Source organism: Xiphias gladius, chromosome 22 (genome assembly GCF_016859285.1).
Source record: "Xiphias gladius isolate SHS-SW01 ecotype Sanya breed wild chromosome 22, ASM1685928v1, whole genome shotgun sequence".
NCBI lineage: Eukaryota > Metazoa > Chordata > Actinopteri > Istiophoriformes > Xiphiidae > Xiphias > Xiphias gladius.
Genome location: NC_053421.1, coordinates 21,529,600 through 21,552,987, shown reverse-complemented (window position 1 = coordinate 21,552,987; position 23,388 = coordinate 21,529,600). Strand labels below are relative to the sequence as shown.

The window sequence follows — 23,388 nt, the reverse complement described above, 5'->3', positions numbered from 1 at the left end:
ATAATAAAACAGCCCCACAGCTGTTGCGTCATTCTGTTTCAAATGCTGAAATGCAAAATCTCGATTGTTGAATGGAAATCACCTTTCTCCAAATGAGCCCTGCCCACTTCAAACCAGTGAGAAGAGCAAGGACAAAACAAAAAAATCAGAAATCTCCCTTAACATTGGCAGAATAATTTGTGTTCATGTAAAACACCATCGCTTGAAAGAAAGAAGCTGATTCAGAAAATAGGTTTTCATGCTGGATTCCATCTCATTCAGATGTCTTTTTAAATGCCGCAGACAGACCTCTGCTTGTCTGACTTGAGAGGTGACTCAGGTTGAGTCTCTAGTATTCTAATCATCACACAGTGTCTGTCAGGGCAAGGTGAACAACGGCCCCCTCATAAAGACATCAGGCTAAACATCAGTGGAGCGCGCCATGGGTAATAACAAGTTTCATGAAGCCATAAATCTGCCTAATTTAATGATTTGGCTCACCTGCTGCACCGATTTGATGTGTCTATGTGCCTACTTGTCATTTCAAGGGGATGTGTCAATGGTTTCCCTTAACTGGACAGATTTATTTTTGTGTGTAAATGGGCGTCTGGCTGATTTTAACGTACCATGCAGGAAAATAGGGTTGAAAAGTAATTTGCTCTTATGTATCCTCATTGCTAAAGTTAACTTGTGGTGAACCATGTCGGTCTTCTGGTAGCAGGCAAAAGCATGTAATTCAAACGACTGGGTATGGTTGATTGTTTGACATCATTGTTAATATTGGATATCTGTAAAGGATCAGAAAACTTTAATTGAGTCTTTATTTTTTAAGCCAGTTAGCAAATAAGTGGGTCCATTCAGTCATACCATTTTACATTAAAATTACAGGAATATCACCTTTTTTTTTTTTTTTTTAGAAATGTATTCAGCAGCAATTTAGAAGACAGGCCCTACTTCAAAAAATGTATTCTCTGAAATATGACTCTATTGAGAATTTTGAGGGTATGAACTGACCCTGGATCATGATGTGCTGTTTTGTTCCACTTCCTTTCACAAGATGTTTAGGCATTTCCTGTAACTGAATGGACAATGTCACAAGTTTCAAAGAAATGACTGCAGTATGTCCACAGCAATATAGCTTAACAGCAGTTTGAACAAATATTTCCTGCTCAACATCGAGGACACATCCCCTCATTGGGTACCTTCTGCCCCTAGGAGCCTCCTTTTAAAGGCAGCTCTGCTCATAAGAGCTTGCAATTATGAGAGGTTGCCAAGTAGTTTGAAAGTCACCTTAGTTCCTTGCTGTTTGTGAGATGTGACAGTATTTAAAAAAAAAAAAATGCAATAGATTTAATGTTTCTCTCTCATAGACACATACAACTATAAACCAGCACTCAAAGATGCTGACAGAGATGTAAGTGTAAATTTTTAGGTCTGCAATAACAATCAGCGCTGCAGTTTTCCATTAATTGGTTCATAGCGCAAAGTTGATGTGGAAATAATTGCTAGCTGGCATTTCAAGGAGCCCAGGTATAATGAAAAAGCTTTTAAACTTAGATCAAAATCTTTTAATAACATCTTAAAACAGTACCATTTGGCCACCCTCTTCTTTCACATTTGGTGTCTTAATAAGTGATTTTAAATGTGGCTGTCTAGTCTGTGAATGTACTCTTTCTCTACACTTCCCAACCCCTGCAATGTATCTTTGAAACTAATTGCATAGTTCATATTTATATGGCAGAAATGATATTTAGTTTTCCTTTCAGAGCAGAAAAGAACGTGCATATTAATACTATGAATCACGTGTTAAAAACGTGGAGCATGGAATATGAAAGATATTGATGTTAACGGTCAGGGAAAGTCTAATGAATGATGTTATATCAAATTGCATCATTGGAAGTGTACGATCAAGAATTTTTGAATTCGGATCTGTCTCTACCTCTTTTAATAATCTATCTCTTTTGAATCCCCCAACTTTCTGGAGGTGCAATGCTAAATTGCTCGAGTGCTCATATAAGCATTCTAAGTTGTGTGCAAATTATTATAACCATATATTATGTAAAGTAACAGAAATTGCATATTAATCTTTTAAAATAACATAAAAAGGAATAAACTTAATTTTTTTGTCCACAATATTTCACAATACAACACAAAAAAAAGTCCAAAAGAAATTTCCTCAAAAATAAAATATGTACCCTGAATTTAATTCAGCCAAATGACCTCCATACTACTCTCATTTTCTTTTTCTCCAGCCCACAGTACACAGGTGACTTGATCTCATCCAAATGATGAAGCCACTTGTATTTTTAGGTCTAACTTGAAGGAATGTGCCTCACCATTCTTGGAGTGTATTGTGTGAAGTAATCTTCCCCTGGAGAGATATCTAAATTAGAATGCACCAACAGCGACCCATATTACCTCCGATTCAGTCTAATGGCTGGAGGGTTTTCTACTGTTCAAGCCTCACCACGTTATAACTATCACGTCACTGTTGCTGGCATATAGGTCTCTTCAGTTTTCTGCCATTTCTGCTCTGTAGCTTATCAGTGTATTCTTAGAAGAATAGTTCAACATTGTGGGAAATGTGTTGATTCTCTTTCTGGGGAGAGTTAGATGAGCAGATTGATACTTCTCATGGGCTGCCACTAACGATTATTCTTATTATCAATTAATCCTCTGATTGTTTTTCTGTTTTGATTAATTGTTTGGTCTTTAAAACATTAGAAAATGGTCAATTTCAATAAAGGAGCTCAAATGATGTCTTCAAATGTCTTGTTTTGTCTCGTCATCAGTCATAAAATATGAAGCTGCAGCCAGCAGCCAGTTAGATTAACTTACCAGAAAGACTGGAAACGGGGAAACCGCTAGCCTGGTTTTCTACAATCGTATAAAATATCTACCTATCAGTACCTATAAAGTTCACCTTATAACATGAAATGTCTAGATAAAAGTATAAGAACTAAATCGACATTCTGCCGTTATACAAGGGGTTATGTGCTGGACTATTTCTTGGCTAGGACCAGTAATTGTTTGTTTGTACTTTCATATTTACCTTACAGACTAGAGAGTGATAGTTTTCTTATCGACAGTATTTCTCTGCTTGAAAGCAAATAAGTGTATTTCCCAAATGTCGAACTTTTGCTGTAAGTCTTTGAAAGAAAAATTCACCCTTGGAGTGTTTATTTTTAGTGAGGCCACTTTCCATCAAGCTGCCTTGTCCCTCAGTCTCCTACATTTTTCAGAGCTTGTTGCTTTCAGCTGAGGATTATATGTGCAGACTGAGAAAGCAGTAGTATAACAAGAAGTTTTAGGGAAAGAAAAGGCGAGTTATGCCTCTTTCTCAGAAAGCATCATGCTTTGTGGCTGCACTGCATTGTGCTCTATCTATGTAACTTTTGGTGGAGAAATTGCTTTCCCTACCTCTTCTGTGTTGGATTTCTTTCTGTATGATTGTTCATTGTCAAAGCAAAGTAGTTGTTCAATATAGAAGCTCCTGTAGCTACACCGGAACTGTATTGATGTAACCTCCCTTTTTACCTGTTTTGTTTGGATAAGTATTTGCTGAAGTAAACCAAAAAACATCAACAAATGAAAACATGGGCCCAGAAATTCATAGCTGTGTTTCTAAAACAGATGGCTGTTTCTGAACAGGAATAAAGTGCATTTGTCAGAGACTTTCCTGTAAAAACATCAATATAGGGTGTCTGTGCAAGCAGCTTAATACGACCCATAGTTGTATTTTAATGTTAGGCAACTTCTATCAGCTGTAGTAATTATGACGGGAGCAAAGGAGGAAGTCGGGTGACATTGTAAATACAGTGACAAAGTCTGTGTTAGGAAAAGGTCACGGTGGATGGATGGGTTGGCAAGACACAGGACTATGAAACCAATGTTTGTTTCCCTTTGAAAACGATCATCGTTATTTCTTTTAACCATGACCGTTTCACAACTGCCTGTTTATTACTGTAACCATGAGTATTAAGGTCCTCTTACCTTAAAGAAGTACTTATTTGAACCAAAACCATGATCTTTTCCCAAATCTAACCAAGTTGTTTTTGTGCCTACAACGTAACCATAAGCTTAACTGCTTGTTTATTATTGTAACCATGACAAAGAAAGCCTTGTACCCCGCTGCCAGTAAACTCTGCGAATTTATTATTGTAACCATGATTGCGAAGGTCCAGAATGCCTGCCAATGTAGGGTCTCTATTTCAGGAGACACTCCTATGGGTTATATCAGAGGGTAAGGACAACCAAACGATATAGTTGTTCAGGTTGGAGGACTTGTTATTTTGTCATTTTCTTATACTCTTACGCCATTTAATTATTTTCAATATTAATTCAGCTTGCAGCAATATACAGTTTTTTGTAATAAATGGTACATGGAATGACTTATAGTGCTTTTCTAGTCTTATCGACCACTCAAGTGCTTTACACTACATGCCAAATTCATACATCGCATTCAGACACACTCGCATATACTGATTGTACAGCCATCTTGCCCAAGAGCGCTTTGACATGACGACTGGAGGAGCCAGGGATCAAACCAACGGCCTTCTGGTTAGTGGACGACCTGCTCTCCATCCTTAGCCTTAGCCGCCCCCGATAATTAATAGTGAGCATTGGTGTACTGAAATCTCTCCAGTAATCTCACCGTTCTGCTATTTTGAAGCATTTGGGGATCTGAAACAAACATTTATCTGTAAATAGAATTTTATTGACAGAAAAGGTTGAACAGTCACCTCAACCAATACATGACAACTCAGAACAGAAGGTCCTGCTCCAAATCTGGAATGAAACGGAGCAATTTACATTGATTGACCACTCAATTAAGCTGATTTACCGAGCTTTAACAAACTGTTACCCACTGGCTAGACCATTCTTCACTGGGTGCCAACCTTCTGTTTTTTATGGCAGCCGTCTATTGCAGAATATCATGAATTACAATGAATGGTCTTCAGTCACAAAGTACAGGTTATGATGACTCTCCTAATCCTCCCACACCATAGGCTGTAGATGGTGGTGATAAAATAATAGCTTTGCCATTCAGAAAAGAAGGTGTCACAGCAGGGATATGAGGCTAATAAATACCTCACTTCTGCTTGCTTTTGTCTCTGTTTCTTTTTGGATTTTTCCTCTTTATCTCTCAACACCTTGTTTCCCTTTACACCTTTTTCCTTTTTTTTTTTTTTTTAACCTATTTCTCCTTCCTTGCATCTCTTTGTCTCCTTCGTCCCTCTTCTGTCAGACTTCGCTTTTCCCCCTTCTTTAACCCTGAGGATACTGACTCCAGTGGGGGGTTAGAACCTGGAGGACACTGATAAGGCCTTTCCTTTAAACCTCAGCTCCATAGGCTGAGTGTGCAAAGAGAGGAATGGAGCAGAGTACACTACACCATCACAACCACAAGGTCAGAAATCCTGATGCTCAGCCAAGAATTTGGCCTTTTGTCTTTTGTTATAGCCACAGGGACAGCCTTGAGCACCAAACAGATAGTATAGAATAAGAACCTCTTCATGTAAAATCAGAGTGAGATTGAAGGACACGATCACTGTGGTGTAACCTGGAGAATTGTTTAAATGTTTGAGGAACATTTAAAATGAACATTAAAGACACACAACCTCTCTTTGGGTGTAAAATGAGAAACACATGAGTTAAAAACCACCTAATCTCTATCAGTTTAGCCCAAACAAAATCAGATAACAGATCTGCTGGTGGAGAGAAAAATAAAACGAAATGAGGCAGTGTTCTTAAGCCGTCAGTCGTCACACAGGTAATTTATTTTATCGTGGCCATCTCTTTGCAGGTACTTCTGCAAGCTGTAAGCCGTTCACCACAACAGCTGTCATGGCTATAATCTCCATGGTTAGAGATGGACAGATATCATCTCCAAACTAGCTTTTCAATTCACTCTGCACCTTCCAGGCTGGAAGGAGAAGCCTCTGCCTGTTTCCAGGGTAAATGTGAAGTCACACAAAAACTCATCATTACATTTTTTTTTTTTTTTTTTTTTTTTAGGTTGAATGTAGTTTTTCAAAACTGCAAAAAGCCTCAAATCAAATGAAAATATTCCCATGTCACCAAATGTATTAATATGACAGCAAAAACATCCTCTTAAGCTAATTCTCAGGCTTTATGAAATGTTACACAAAATAGAAACTGATATTGCTCCCATATCACAGACATACTCACCATCCCCTCACACAGGCAATGCCAAGCAAATCCTACATAATCACACCTGCACATTGCAGTATTAGCACTGAGGAATTTGTGCTTGACTCCCCAGTAGTATAATTTTTATTGTTATTATTATTATTATTATTATTATTACTTAACTTGTGCAGCAGATTATTATAAGAATGTTGAGCTTTTATTTGCCATCTCTCCTTTATAGGCTGAGCTTAATGATATTCTGTCAGATAGAGTAAAAAATTAATTTTATTACACCACCAAGCATGAGTGCAGAGTGCAAACACCCCAGTAATGCCTACAGTAATGGATATAAAAAACATAAGATCCAGCAGGGAGAGAAAACATACATTCGTGCATATCATGACTTGCTGAGAGGCATATTGCTGCAAAAAATAGGGAAAACAATATAAATCTTTAATGCTGTGGTAGGTAGAATGACCTTTTTTCCACTTGGAATGAAGATGTGAATGTTTTACATCCTATGGCATTCCCACATATTATGTCTGTCAAAGTGAACATTAATTTATTTGTATTTGTATTTTTAGGAAATACCTCAAATGAGAGAAAATTAATTTCCTATTTGCCGAAGCATTTCATAGAAATTTCCTGTGCTGGGACTTAGAACTACAGAGATTGTATGCAAGATACTTGCTTCTCTTAATTTTGTTCAAAATGTAGAATTTGTAACTTGATATAAGTTGTGGCGTTGGTCTTGCCGTCAGCTCATACAGAGATGTGCATGTGTTGGCATTGTTTTTGTCTGTCGGAAACTCTATTAAAAATTGATAGATTAATCCAGTTTTAGGCCACATTTTGTGCTACATTTATAGATCCTGGGGTCTTTTACCTATATGTTCTTTTACCTATATATATATATACCGGACCCTGCATCAGCTGGAACAATGTGTCCTGAAACGGCTGCCCCAGTTATTTCAATGGATGACCCACCTCTCGATGCCACTGCCACTGCGGGTCCTGATTGGCTAATCCCACGGGGAAAGAGGTCTGTGGCGTTAAATAAAATGGATCCATTCTCCTCCTCAGATGACCAGGTGCTCTGCACCGAAACGTTGCGGCTGTCCACCTTTTCAGATGGAGCTGCTGCTTCGGAATCTGTTGTACAACGTCATCCCTGGTGCCCGAGCAGGTTGGTCACCCGCATTCCCACTGCTGCTTCTTCAGGCCTCCAACATTCATAGTACCAATACACACCATATCTGGATACCTTGCTCTCTCCCCGCTAAATCTGGTGCTTTGAGCTGTGGAGTAAATGCTGCACATCTCCGTCTGTTAGAATTTTGTGGAAATACAAAATATAAATACACCTCTCCTTCTAGCTGTGCCCTCTTAAATATAAGGTCTCTGACTAAAAGCTTTTACCCTAAATGACTTTATCTCTACCAATAAATTGGACTTTCTCTTCTTATCTGACACATGGCTTAGAACTGGCGACATAAGTGCTTTTTAGAAATTATGTTCCCCCAATTATACATTCTTCAACTCCCCTAGTCTCAGTGGTAGGAGAGGTGGACTTGCAGTTGTCTTTAAAAAAATATTTAAACTGTGCCTTCATCTCAGTGGAGAAACCTCCCAGCTTTGAAGTACTGATGTTCAAAATCAAACTTGATGTCCCTGTGTGCAGTACTATTATTTATCCTCCTCCTAAACCCAATTGTAATTTTTTTTATTGTAATTTTCAGATTTGATTTATTCTATTATTCTTAGTTATGATTACATTTTATTGGTTGGTGGTTATAATATTCATGTTGATCATCCTGACAATCCTTTTACATCTGAATTTTTAACTATATGTAATATATGTATGCAACAATGTAAGTGATATGGTTGATCAATTTAATACCATGTGCTTGAGAACTCTGGACCAAACAGCATGTATGACAGCTAGGACATGTCGTCCCTCCAACCCAAGGCCGTGGATAAACAAAAATATTAAAAAGTAAATACAAGAACTTTAAGTTCATTGATTCCATATGAGGGAGCTATTATATTTATTTAATTCACTGTTAAAGAGTGAAAGACTTTCTTATTTTTCCAATCTAGTTGCCTCTAAAAAACATAATATTTTATAAAGTATTTTGCTGAATATAAAGAAAATATCAAACCATCAGTTACTCATGCTAGCTCACTTATACCCTCACCTGAGCTCTCACCCGCCACCACCCTTAGGGATTTGGTAGAAATTGTTTCCCACACTAATCTCACTACTTGTAAATTTTATATTCTCCCTTCGAAGTTATTGAAGTTTTTGGAGTCCTCACAGTCTGGCTTCTTAGCATTGTGAACAAGTTATTCTGTCTGGTCTGGTCCAGGATTATTCTTAACAGGCCTCTATCCAACCTCTCCTTAAGAAGCCTGGTTTAGACCCGAAACTCCCCCATAACTACCGCCCATATCCAAATCACCTTTAGTTTCAAAAATTGTTAAAAAGGTAATTGCTAAGCAACTTTTAGAGATAATGCAAGGAAACAATATATTTGACAAATTGTAATCTGGCTTTAGAAGGAACTATAGTACAGAAACAGCCCTACTCAGAGTAGCAACATCCTAATGAGTGCAGACTCTGGTAATATCACGATTCTCATTTTGCTGGACCTGAGTGTAGCCTTCAACAAACTCTGGAACTGGGTAGCCTAGGTAGAACTGCTCTCGACTGGTTTACATCTTGTTTATCAGAGTATTCAATGTCACTGTTGACAACTTTAGTTCTTCAACTGCTCTAAGGTCTTCAGGGGTCCCAGAGAGCTCAGTCATTGGCTCTGTTTCGTTCAGTTTGTATCTGTTGCCCCTTGCCATTTCACTCCTGTGTCCGACCATTGTTACTCTGATGACTCCCTGTTGTATGTCTTGTTTAGCCCTGAAAATCTTAACAATCTAGATCTTGCTGCCATTAAGGACTGGATGACTACTAACTTCTTGCGACTGAAAACCGTCCTGGTTTTTGGTCCCGATCATATTACTAACAGTGTTACAGTGTTACTTACAAATTAGAAATATTGCTTAAGTCCAACCAATGCTCCCAAAAAATGAGTTGAACAACTTATCCATACCCTCATTTCCTCCGGCTTAGACTACTGCAACTCATTATTTACTGGCCTTAACGATTGGAGCAGTTGCCTGTTTACAGTTGGTGTAAAACACAGCAGCAAGACTTCTCACAAACACTCAATGCAGGGAACATGTTACTCCAGTCCTAGCTGAATTACACTGGCTGTTAAAAGTTCCACGTTCCAGGCTTAAAAGAAGGGGTGGACTATGCTTTTTCTGTTTTAGCTCCAGCATTGTTGAACAAACTCCCTGTCACTATCAGTGCAGGTGATTCAGTGCCTTAGTTCAAAAAGCTTTTAAAAACCTACCTGCACAGATTGGCATTTTTTATAATAATTAATAATGTCTACTCAGATGTTTTAAACTTGTTCTTTTTTATCTTTCTTTTTATCTCTCTCACATCTTGAAATCCCTGTTTTTATGTATGATTTTCTTTTAAATTTTTTGTTTTCTTGCTGTCTTTGCACCTACTGTATATTGTATGGTACTGTATTTTGTAAAGCACCCTGTAACTGGTTTAGAAAAGTGCTATAGAAATGAAGTTTATTATTATATCTGCAAAGACTTCTCAGTTCCTTCTTGTTGTCCCTTTTAATTTTTCATCTTTATTTTAATTAGATAAAACTGTTTTGTCACAAACCTCCCTGGGCACTGCCTTTCATGTTTGATTTTTCATTATTTAACTATAGTACTAGAATGGCAACTTGCCAACAGCCTAAATAAAATCAGGTGATTTTTAAAAATTACTTTATTTCTGTAAATTCAAATGCTTAGCACAGTACATAAAATGTGTATCGAAGTAAATAAATTTTAAAATGGCATTATATTGCCATTTATAGGATAATAAAACAAGTTCTACAGGAAAAAAAAAATCCTCCTCTGATTTAAATGTTTATTCAAGTTCCAACTTCTATAAATGTAAAACATATCAGTTTGTGTTCAGTAAACAGTTGTTTGCAGGAAACCGACAAACACACACTTTCTTTTTATTTAGAGAGATCGATTGATCAGATGATTAAAACACATACTCATGTTGATAAAAGGCCTGCCAGATTCCTCAGAAGACTCTGAAGTGTTTGAAAGCATGTAATCTTCACACATCTAGTGGTCAAAGACCAGTTAAGGCCTTTTTAAAAAAAAAAAACACTTTTAATGATTAATTTAAATTAAATGGTTGATCAAACATCCCACACAGCTCTTTTACAGCAGATCTGATCTGACTGATCAAATGTCCTATATAGCTCTTCACAACAGAACCAACAAGAACAACCTTCTTGAGCACAAAAAAAATTCCTGCGGAGATAAATTTCATAAATAAAGGTCTAACCAGGTGGTAGGTGTTCATCAGTAGAGGATCCACTGAATGTTAATTTCACTTACATTTATCAGGAGAAATCAAGCTGTTTTTGCTAAGTAGAGAGGTCTGATGGCACCCAATTTTTAATCCGTTTCCACAGACATATTTTATTGTCAGTGGAAATGTGCTTATGTATGTAGATTTCCCTTATTAACTTTACTCTCTATAAAATACATGTCTATATTTTATTGTAGGTCTATGTGGCTGTTATTAAACAGCCATGTCATTCAATACTGATATGAGGTCTCTTTCCAGATAGCTAGTAAATATGCTGCATCTTAAAATTATTAAGTTCTCAGGGTGGAGCCTCATCGTAAATTGTGCATGGACCCAGTACTGTATGTCAGTGGTGGTAGAGAGGTGTGGCTGACTCTGATGATGTATGTAGATTAGCCTGAACCAGCAGTTCTTTCTGGCAGTAGTTTTAGTGTTGCCCCACTGACTTGGCAGTGACCATAGCGTCTTCTCTTTGCTTGAGTCTCATACTGGTATTGTCTGCCTTTTCGTACTGTAGCATGAAAAACACTTGTCAGGAATTTCTTTGCCTTCTCTTCTTACACACTAACACCCACTTGTCCCAGAGGGGTGGTCTGTCTTTTGTGATCCTTCTCAAAGTTTAATACATTTTTTTCATTAATATTTTTTTCTGGGGGGCTTTGCCTATCTAGGTAATTTTTTTCTTTGTACTGTGGGCCTATGAAGTCCTCTGTGATTAAGAGTTATACATAAATGCACTCGACAAAATGGCATTGAGATTACACATCCAAGTATTTGGCTGTGTCGAAAATCACTTTGTCATTCACTTATACATTATTCTACAATAGATAACTGGTGTGGTATTGCACTACTGTACTTTTTGAATCTATAAAATGGGACACCTCACATTGTGGGAATGTTTCCATGAAGGCTACTATTTCATTTAATTCTGGGAATTTTTGAGAGCACTATGCAGTGTATAAATTTCACTCTCAGAAAAATGGACACTCAAATGAAATGGTGGTAAACGTAGTAAGTAAACGTAGCACATTAAATAGTAAATAGGGAGTTGGTGAATGCAAATATGCGTAAATAGTAAGCATTGTCTGATGGTTAAATGCTGTTTCCATCGCTTTATATCAAAGAGAGCAGTCAGATATGAATATATTGAGTAGTTAACATCAGCTTCAGTTAAAAAATATTTGTATCAGCATTGAGTGGTCTTCAAAAAACAGTCAAGGGTAACCCTAATCCCATTTTTGTTTATATGGATAATGTTTTTACCCATACCTATTTCTTTATTCTACATTTTGGTCCTTGTGCCCCAGCAGTGAGGTGAGAGGTCAGCATTACCTGGCTGGGAGCTGGCAGGGATTTAGGTCTTGCCTAACAGACTTGACAACAAAGGGTATGATCCTGGGTCACATAGTTGAAGGACGTTTTTCTAATCTTTCTGCCTCTGTGGTACCTTACTTCAACACTGGCTGTAACACTGATGACAAAGCTTCTAAATATGTGACTTTTGGATCAGCATTTTTTGATTTCATTATTTCAGTACAAAATTATGCCCCTGTGCTTTCCAGCTGCTGTTGGAAATTCAACTGTGGAGCCATAACGATGCTATAATATACAGTTCGTTATCGGAAAAACAATGGTCTCAAGACTCGTATGCATTTAGACCTTTAATTATTAGAAGGGCATTACTACAAAATACTTTAGATTAATCATTCTGCTATGCTAAGGGTCAGCATAGAGAAATTTAAATGAAGCTCTAGCATCTGTAAGCAAAACTGAGCTGGTATACTATATGTATTGATTTTCGTGTTTGTGATGGCAGCAATACTTACAGCACTGACACAAAAGGCGAACCAGCAGCTAGTGATGAACAACAATGTACTTTATATGACAATGTAGGTCGCTGTGATTAAGTTTCCAACTAACAACTGTCAAAAGGGTAAATCAATAGGTAATTTTGGGGCCAGACAAGAGTAGTTGGAGTCGATATCCTGAATCAAGCAACCCACTGGAAAGCCCTGAGGGAGCCTGGTAAAAGGATTACCCTCTGCTACCTTTAAGTTCTCACTCCATAATTGTCTTTGAACAGTGATGAACATCACAGGCATGACCATGTCTTCAGCCCAAACTTTCGCAAAATAGCAGATAGAAAATCAATATATATCCAAGCTAACCCCTTGGACATGGCGACATTACATTTCCATTGTTACATTACAGAAAGAAACATATTTGAAAAGCCCAACATCCTGGAAGTGATGCACAAATGTGCCAAGGTTAATAGTGCCAATCATTTTAGAGTACTAATCCCTATGATTTGAATGGAGGATAATCAGGAAGGCTAATCAGGGCCTTTCCCCATAAGCTTTTTGTTTGGTGATCTATGCTGTGCATTTGGCCCCTGTAGAAGGGATTCCATCGAAGCGGGGTGTAATGCACATGCAGTAATATTCACTTTATTTCCCAGAGAGCTATGAATTCGGACAGTGAATGAATCAAGCCCTAATGCAAGCATTATCCTTCAGACATTAGTACTTATTGGTTTAATGCTTGTCAGTGGAGCCATAGTGAAGGATGACATTTTTAATGTCCACTTTTATTGTCTGTCTCTTCTTACTAATGTTATAGTTCAAACTCATGAGAGAGGAATGTGAGAGATTCCCTGTGTCTTTTATAATTCATGTAATAATCTATTGCTCGTACAACCTGATGAATCAGTGATAATTGAATAAAGGCTTACAGGAGGTCCTGCAAAGTGGATTCATCCTGTCCAGTGACATGGAGCGCAGTATCTTGAAACAACAATCTAGATTTAACAATGCCTTGGCATTATTGTAAATAATCCTCTTTGACACAATGAACTACGTTACCGTTGTGAAGGATCTATTCTCTTTGGTGTTTTTGTGAAACTCAAATGCTGAGGTCTGTGACTTTTTGAAAGGAGAAACTGCAGAGGAAATTTGTGGTATAGATTGAAGGAGAGCCACTTGAAATGGGGTTGACTGACCCAGGATGGCAGTACACAACCAGCTTCAAATGAAAGAAATGAAAAGAGAGAGAAAAGCTTATTGGATGTATTGAATCATTTTACTTTGCAGTTAGCCAAGGGATCGGATGGGGTGCTCGATCAGACTCAGTTCCAGGTCGAAACGTGTTATCAGAAATACACTTGACTGCAGACATCTTGAAACATATACACCTGGACCGAGCTGTATACTGTTCAAAAACCGTTTAGTGAAAGACAGAGCTTCAGCAAAAGTTAGTCTTTTTTTAACATTTCTTCTTTTAAAATAGGACATCAAAGCATGTCTGGTGTGATGACATGCAGTTTAAGTTCAATCATCATTTTATTTTGTACTTTGATATTCAGATGTTTGAACTCAGACAACATGCAAAGAATTTTAACCTTTACACATATTAAACACTTGGTGATTGAGTATTGCCACTGACAAAAAGTTTTTTAGATTTGATATGAATAAAAAAAATACATGTTTGTGTTTTTTTTTTTTTTTTTTTGGAAAAATCTAATCCGGACATAATATTAGCTACTTTATTACACGAGACAGCTTAATGTTTTACTTCCCTGAGTAAATGCACTCTTCTCTGAGATGGAAAGACATGTTTACAAGATTGATATGTTTGGATTTATAGAGTCACTCTACTGTAACAACAGCACTAATGGTGAACTAATTAATCAGTTTGACTCTGAGGTTTGTAATAAACCACAAAAAACTAATTTGTTCAAAAGCAAGAATATTTTCTACAGATCTACAAAGTAAGTGCTGCTTTTTCCTGGGTCACTGTATTACAGTTCATAGCAGAGGCCTTTTATTTGTGTACAGCCTTTGACATTGACAACATGGAGAAACATCTATTTTTTTTTTTTTTAACACTGCTGGGCAATACAGCCTCTATTAAACCTGTAAGGTCTGTTTCATAGCCACCTATGTTCCATGTAAGCTTTGAAAATACTTAAGCGTCACTTCAAGGGCTCTACGAAACTTGAGGGTAAACAGCTACATGCACTCCAAGCTCACCTTTTCTGTTTTGCAGTTTACTACAGCAACTGCTAGGGTTACTCTGCAGTTTAATACATCATTTTTACCTAAAATAGCTATATTGTTGCCTGGCAGCTGATCTGTTAGTAAAACACTTTTTGCCAAATTTTCATAATGCAATAAACAGTTATCTAGTGATTCAAATTAACTGAAAATACTGCATGTTAAATACAGTACAGAATATAAAATGAATATCTAAGAAAGGCGTATCAACACTTTTTGACCATAGCTAATTAACTATTGTGTTATTAAAAATTGTTACACTTTTACTTATCATCAGACTGTGATGAAGCGTTGTCATTTCCTTTTTCAGTGTACCCGCTCTTTGGTCTCTTTCTGATCTCTTGTGTTCACCAGAAAAAGATTTTCAACAACCCTCAGAGAATGAAAATAAACTTATGTCTTTCGGCCTTATGTTCTGGTCTGCTGAGGCCACAGTCGGTAGAAAAATTGACCTTTTCTGTGATGGAGTTTTTGCTGTATGATTTTTGATCATAAATGGCAGCTACAAAGGAAGGCTTGCTCTTTGATATTGAGGGGCTGCAAACCTGATGTTTACCATTGATATTTTATGCTGAAGAAATGTTTCTGTTGTAGCCACACTGGCAAAATCTCAATTTGAGGTCGTGTTGTCAACTTTTAATGAATTATTTGCGAGGAAATGTATAACACTAAACAAAGAAAGGGCACAGAAAGGCAAGGTAGACTGGCAATTGTAATGACATACCGTAGGGTGTGTTTGTCTTTTATTAATTACCCTCAAAGACTTTGGGGATTTAATGAAACACTGTCAATTTAGAAAACTGAGAAACGTTTAACCCTCTTAATTCATACAGTGCAAATATGTACACCTGCAAGTGTCTTACAACCAAAACAACTTTTCTCCAATCCCTAAAACAACAACCTGCTCAAGAGTTAGAGTATCTGCACAGATGGTGGTATACTATGCGAGCCACACAGGACAATTAGTATGTGAATTGATGATGATTCGGGCTCAGTACTAATTGGACCCTGGTAAATGAATGTGATTTCTCCCTCTGTCTCAGTGGGCAGCAACATCAGGTAGCACTGTTATAAGTCTATTTCCATAACCAGCCCTGGCAGCATGTAATGGGTTGATCATATGCAATGTGCAGCGAGTCTGCACCTCGGCCACCAGCACTAAGCACACAGACAGATTTTTTTTTTAAAGAGAGCCTGATGTTTGGAGATGACATTGCCTGTTTTGTTGCTGGCTCAATGAAATCCCTCACTCTCCATCCAAACACTTGTCTACTATTTGAATAACAGACAGGAGATAATTTTGAAAAGGGACATCAAAAGAATCTATTTTCATGCCTTTGTGCTTACCTAACCTTACAGTTTTTAATGAATATACCAGTCACTAAAACTCTTGTGAAGAATTGTGCTCTTAATGTGCACTTTTGTCTTTATGAAATGCAAGTGAAAGGCAAAAATTGATTTGATTCAGGAGCTCCCACCCAGGGAAGCTCCCGTAGAGCAGTCTGGCTGCAGCTGAAATTGCCATTTTAATGTCATCTTTATCATCTGATCATGCTAGGATGCTGATGAGATCTGGTCTCATTGTGCTCAGATTGCTGTTGGATCTTCAAATGGAGATAATGTTAGAGTTAGATTAGATCAGAGCTTTACAGTCAGAATGACTATGGTTTAGTTGTTAGCACTTTCACCAAACAGCAGGAAGTCCGTGGCTGGAGTGAAGTCTGTGGACTGTTCTCCCCGTGTTCATGCTTTTTTTTTTTTTTTTCTCTCCGCACCCCGAGACGTGTATGTAAGGTGTTCGGAATATGCTTGACTCGGAGCTGGTCCCTGAGCAATGCACTGTGGTTGCATTGCTCTTAAACAGCTGGGACAGGTCAAATACAGAGGACAAATTTCCCCCCCAGTGACTTATAAAGAATAATTTAACATGTACGCACACATACAAAAACACACAAAATCTCAATTTGAGTGAATTCCTTTTGAAATTTACCTCTACCTTGGTGGCTTAAGTTAATGATGCAAAGCACTTGGGTTTTACATCATTAAAAGTCTTGTCTAAGGCTGTAACTGTAGTTGTAAGCAGCTAAAGATATTTCAGATGTGTATACATGCACAGATATAATCACAACATATCATATCTCCTCCTATTTACATAATTTATATAAATATAATATACATTGTCATTTTATCGTTGCCTTTTTATGCACCAGTATGAATGCGTCACAGAAGGTGTTTTACTTGCTGACAAATGCATCAATGCATGTGTTAAAAAGCAATATATGAAATGTTATGTAAAAATGCAGTGATATCTTTTTGGGAATAATCAATATTGAAATATGCCCATCACAAATTCTGAGAGCACAAGGTGAGTTTTTCAAAAGGTTTGTCTGGCCTTCAACCTTGAAATACTTGACTTACAATGCTATAAAAACAGGCAATTTTTAAATTTGAGATGCTGGAACTAGCTAATGTTTGATATTTTTACTTAATTAATTGATTATGGAACTGATTGAACAAATCGATTAATCAATTGATTGTTCCAGTACTGGTCTTGTCCTATTGAACTACACTGTAGCAATTCTAGATATATAAACATGGGGTCATTTGCTAAATTGTCAATTGAAACTCTGACACATTCGCTATAATTTCGTAAAAAAAAACTGCAGGGGTGGTTTTGCAGTGAGCAAGTACCAGCAAGCTGATGTAAGTAGATGTAATGCCTGTCATTGTGCATTACATACTTTGGTAATTGTTCCAATAAGAATAATGCAATGAATGTGGATTTATTACAAGAGAAATAACTGCTCATCTTAAATTCATGAAATATTATGACTATTATAACGAGCAATAGCCACAACTGCAAAAAGTTCTTCCTCTCTGTTAACCCGATGCCTTTTCATGTGATGACACAAGTTAAATTTATGTCATCACTTGTGTATTAGCTGATCATTTATTCAACCCTTGATGGTGCCAAATTCTGCCAGTTGAGCCTCATGGGAGGTCTGGCCTGGGGAACCTTTCTTCTGATGGAGCATGCAGGCGTTTTTTTTCTTCCTTTTTTCTTTCTTTAGAGCTCACAGTCCCCTCCAGGAAACCACCAGCAAGGAGCAGTAAATCAATAGCTACGCAGTGTGGGCAAATGACAACCCGTTTAGTTTGGCGGCCTGCTTCGTTTCACAACATGTGGCCTGGCCTTCTAAACTGAAGGCAGGGTCTCAGGGAGAAAATATTTCCCTGTACTAAATCAGATTTGGCAGTAGGTGGTCCATGGAGTTGTGAGTGAGCTGCCTCTACACCTGCCAAGGACTGTGGAGCCAGAAGAAAACACTCTATTTTTCTCCACCCAGGTGACTCTTCTGCACCTCCCACTGGTTCAATATATCAATGGTATCTGACTGGTAGTGATGTGCCATCCATCAGCATTGTAACATCTTCAAAATAATCATTGGTTACCAGGAGTGTAAAATTGCAAAGGGAAACAACAAAAGTACGAAAATACAGTAACCATATGTAGTATTGAAATAACAAACGGGATTGAAAATAAAACATGAAAATGATGATGAAATAAATTTAGTGGTATTCCCAGTGTTGTTTTGGAATTTTAAAAAGGCTCACAGAAGAATAATGCTGATTGTGTCTGAACTCCAATATATTTCTTAAATTGTTATTAATACATTACATTTATGGCCTTGATCCTTGTGAGGAATAATCCATTTTGCCATGTGAAGTATTGATGCAATCTACAGTAGGTTCAAAGTGAGGATGAAAGAGTGATATGTACACAGAAATCCAACTCTCTGGCTTTCATGAGACCGCTGTAATATCCCTCGGGGCTAAAACTTGTAGCTTGGGTGACAGAAGGAAAATTAATTCCCATCGTGTTCTTAAATCCACAACAATTTGTGCTAAGCAGCAAAGTCACTCTGAGAAAAAAAAAGTGATATAAAGCTAAATGTAAAATGAATTATGCATGTGAGGGGAAAAACTCGATTATACCGTTATTTATCTGATTGACTGGTGCTATGGCGGTGAGGTTCAATTTCCGCTCCTTCACTCACACTTCATAGCCTCTTACTCTCTGACAATCTCTAATCTTTACATTTCAAAAAAAGTACAGGGTCTGTTTTTTCTCTCACCCTTCCCTCTTTTGGGCAGGCAGGTTGTATACTTGAGCGCGCTTCAAGAAGACATTTATGAACCTATTAAGATCCATCTCTGCAATCTTTCATAATTTGTTTCTCCAATAAACTCAGGATCCCCTAAACGGCTCATGTAGACAGGTAAATTTACCTTGTGGGCCATAAAGTGATGGAATAATTTTCAGCTTTCGATGAATTAATTTTATAAGATTATTAACACATTTTTTTTATAAAGATAAAAAAGACAAAAAAACCCAGTAAAATACATCTAAAACAAGGTAACAATAAATGTGTTGTCCTTCATTAACTAACGTAATGTTGGTTTTGGTCTTTTCATTTTTGTTCATAGAATATTTCCAGCCTTATCCTTTAAGGTTGCAGTCCTTAATGGTGCAGTCAGAAGTATAATCAATAATATTTTAGGGCTAAAATGATTAGTCGATCACTCAATTAGTCGAATGACAGAAAATTAATCAACTATTTTGATAATCAATTAATCGCTCAATTAATTAAGCAAAAATACTATCATTCTTTTTTCCACCTTCTCAAATGTGAGGATGTGCAGCTTTTCTTCATCTTATATGATAGCAAACTGAATATATTTGGGTTTTAGACTGTTGGTTTGGAAAAAACGGGCAATTGGAAAATGTCACCATTGGGTTTAGGAAAATTGCTGAAAGCTGAAAGGTTTCACTACTTTCTGATATTTTTTTAATAGACCAAATAATGAATCAATTAATCGAGAAATAATATGCAGATTAATCAGTAATGCAAATAATAAGTTACGTTTTTTTAAATTTCTGATTTGACAGTCAACAGTACAGTTGATTTACTTATATCTCAAGTAGGAATGAACAATTTTTTTAATTTTTGTGCACTTCTGTGCTGAAAATCTAAATAACTTAGTCCTGCAGGGGGTGATGGACTGACACCTCATGTAGTAAATACCAACATACAAGTTAAAGGAGCTACATTTCATATGACTTTGACTTTGACATTGCCCACAGCAGACTGCACAGTTATTATTCGTTTTATATTCATGTAAGTGAGGATGTCAAGTACGAACCTCCTCTTATTTTGGCATCCTCCACTGACAGTAAGGGGACTTGCCACACTTATTAGAGTGTGGAAGCATTGTCACATTGCTTTTAAGAGCCTATGGATGCCTGAACTATTGCTCCCCAACCTTCCCCAGATTATTCAATCTCACAGTCCTATTGCCGGCTCAAGATAAGATGGAGAATCCATGCAGTGGAGGCTTATCTGAATTTAGCACACACTCTCAGGAGTACTGGATTTCACTACAAATTCCCTCACCGCACTTCAGGTATGACCCAATTAATGTGAGAATTTGCTACCTTTCCCTTCCTCCCCCTGTCACATCAATAAGTGATAAGTATTTTGAATGAAGGCAGTGTGGGAGCTTTTCACACAAATATCAGAATGGCGTTTTTTAATCCAAAAGTGTACTTCAAAGTATTTTAAACCAGAATTTATTCCTATGTTTTGGTAATTAGGTTGGTTTAGTAATAGTTCGGGTGTAAAAATCTATTCAAGATTTCTTCTTTGGTTAATACCATAACCATGACACAGATAGCGCTGGGTTCTGACAAATGAGTCCGAGCCAGGTTATTAAAATACCGAGAGTTGCTACACTCCAATGCTAACAAAAGTCTTAACCAGTCTTTTAGTGACTTATGTTTTTTTGAATTAGCAAAGAGCTGCGTAAGAATAATTCAAGTAGTCAGCTTCTCACTTTTGTGCCACTAGTGGCAGAACCGATGAGCTGTAGCTAATTAACATTAATGCCATAGATAACTTTTCTTTAGGCCAAAATGAACCTTTGCAAGATCGATTGTTAGAAAACATACCACTCTCTAGCCCCCAACTGATACATTTGCATTGCTGACAAGTAGCCAATAATTGCTGTATAGAAATGTCAAAGATATGTTCAAAATTAGCTAAAAACAGTGTTGCCATTACACAGTTTGTCCAGAGCGTGCTGACAAGTTAATATTTTTTCACTGTACAAAGTATTTTGGTCACAATTCTATAATAAGCAATGATTGTTATCAAAAATGTTTGTCTGTTATGTGTTACATATGTTACAAATCTAAAACTATATGCCAATATATACATTTTTTTTCTTTTCTTTGCTAAACTTTAAAATATCAACATCAGTAATTGCTTGTACATTTGCAGTCTAACAATCTTGACATAGTGGTGAGTCTTCTCTTGTGAAACGATCTGGTTGATTCATCACTTTCAGTAGTAAGAAATTTCCAAATTAAACCTTACCATGCCAATAAAGGAAGCTTATCAACTTAATAGTCCTGTATTCTATATTTGGACAACGTAGCAAAATATGCAAAAATAGTGTGCTACACCTCTTATTTCAATGTGACATAAATATTTAATTGACATATCATATCTTGTGTTGCTTACCTTATTTTCAGGTTGTATCTACTGTACAGGTGGTGAATATTAATTAAACTACGAATAAAAGGTTTCTGCCTTCTCAGCCAACAAGGTGATCACAGAGCTCAACTCAGTCTTTAAATTATTTTTATCTTCAGTAAGTACATTTGATATTGAATTTTGATTTGATCAAATAATATTTAAAACCCAATCCTATACAGAAAGACAGATTTGATTTGAAAATAGTACAAATTGTGAATTGGTGTTGTGAAGTGGCTACATCTATAGATCAAAACAGGCAGGTACATGTTACCAATTGGAATTTGAGTTGTCTGCACCATTAATGGTAGTGACACAACAATTGAACATTGTATTACTAGATAATGCTGCTCTACACATTACATATGTTGTATGTAATATATATACTAAATATATATATTTGCTGTAAATCCAGTAGCTTAGAAGGTCCAAGTCAACTGTTCTCTACAATTATGGATTTTCTCCATCCTCAAACATGTTAAACAAAGCGGTACTAAAGACTTGGTTGGACCATCTTGGATGTTTTTCTGCACAATGTGATCATTATTGACATTAGTGCTAATCTGAGGGCAAATGCCAGAGCAGCTGTCTGTGAAAAAAAAAAAAAGAGAAAGGATTGCTGGCACTAAAAGAGCCCCAGAGCGTGGACAAAAAGGCCATGACCAATGGTCAGAGCCTGAACCAGACTCAACACTCGCTAATTAGCCAAAATATGTACTCTTTGGACAACAACTGTCCACACCATACGCTTCGCCAAAGTACGCTCTGAAAAACTGAAGATAGCTGTGGGTGCAATTTACTGTACACCCTGCCTGCTGCTCACCTTAATTAAAAGTACTATGAATGATATGGAGAAAATTCACCTTCATTCATTCTTGTCTTTTTGCCCTACGTGCTTGTTCACATTATGGGTTTCATAATGGGTTATGGGTTTAGGAATTTGGAAAGAAGTCTAGCAGAATATGTGGAGAAAATGCAAACATCTCTTCAGAAAGAGTTAAAGCTCAGAATAAAACTTGGATACCTAGTTTTTTGGAGGTTTTTTGATTTTGTGTATTCCTGTGATGCTTTTCTGCAAGCACAGAAGCAAACTGTGTATGTGGTTTTGTGTATGTTAATGGTTTTGTGTGTGTATATGTTTGCACCCATGGAAGTTTGCCTTGATGCACCTAATATCTTCTGTAACAATCAATGCCAAGCAGAGGAGAAGTGCACAAAAGAAATAGACAGCCAAAGGAAATGAACCAAATTCAATTTCAGCCCAGCCACTCAGGCTGTCTGCCACATAAAGCCAAGACTTATTATGAGATGGGCACCAATGTCATTATTCAGACCTGATGAGGCAGCCTCTATTTAACGGAACCTTTCAAGTTAGTTCACCTAACAACAATCCTTGCATTATGAAGCCGGTTTGGCTCGGAATTTTGATCAGCTGTTATATGAGAAGAGTGGCAGTTGCAGTGTGTGCAGATGGTGGTTATTGATTTATTTAGATAAGAAATATTGCGTATTTCAAAGGCCCCCATGTGTTACTTGTATGCTAAGTAGCTTGAATAAGTGAAGTGATGAGTCACTTGGTTGCCATAGATTCAGGAAATTGGTTTGTTGTAGTGTAACAAAAAGCTTGTATGTGACACATAATTGCTTTAGACCCGAAACGTTAACACACACTCTCACACACAACACAAAGACACACATAAGAAGTGTGTGGCTAAAACGATCTTTTGATAGAACAATCTTTTGCAGTAGTCCGATTAAAATTTTAAATACCTCTTCATCAAAGCCTCACGTGAACACTTCTCATTAAAAAAACAAAAAACAAAAAAAAAACAAAAACGTGATTTTAATTAGGTAGCATCCGATAATGAACTTCCACTGATTAAACATCTGAAAAGCAGTAGCCAGCAGTTACCAACAGTGTGTTTATGTGGGGCTGAATAACGCATATTGCTTCCTCATGGTATCATTTTCTCTCTACATATATGATGACACAAAGTAAAACGGCAAAATGCCCAATCAGCTTTCAGATGAAGGTATATCCCCTGTTGTGCAGTCATTTAAATCATTTCCTGGACTTAAAATACTGTCTGAGGCTTTGTGAAGTTCTCAGGAGGTCCAACAGTTCAGTAAGTCAGTAACATAGCCTTGA

At 37.1% G+C, this 23,388-nt stretch overlaps 1 long non-coding RNA gene across 3 annotated transcripts in view; it reads left to right on the top strand.

The window, feature by feature from the left end:
* LOC120784206 overlaps positions 1-23,388 on the top strand; it is a 108,024-nt gene that overhangs the window by 6,563 nt on the left and 78,073 nt on the right. Inside the window, exons 2-4 of one of the 3 annotated variants that reach the window (XR_005706412.1) lie at positions 5,786-5,936; positions 7,216-7,318; positions 9,740-9,868. This is a non-coding gene — a long non-coding RNA (uncharacterized LOC120784206). Of the gene's footprint in view, positions 1-5,785; positions 5,937-7,215; positions 9,624-9,739; positions 9,869-23,388 lie in introns of those variants that run through there. The other 2 variants (XR_005706413.1, XR_005706411.1) reach the window with 2 other exon arrangements.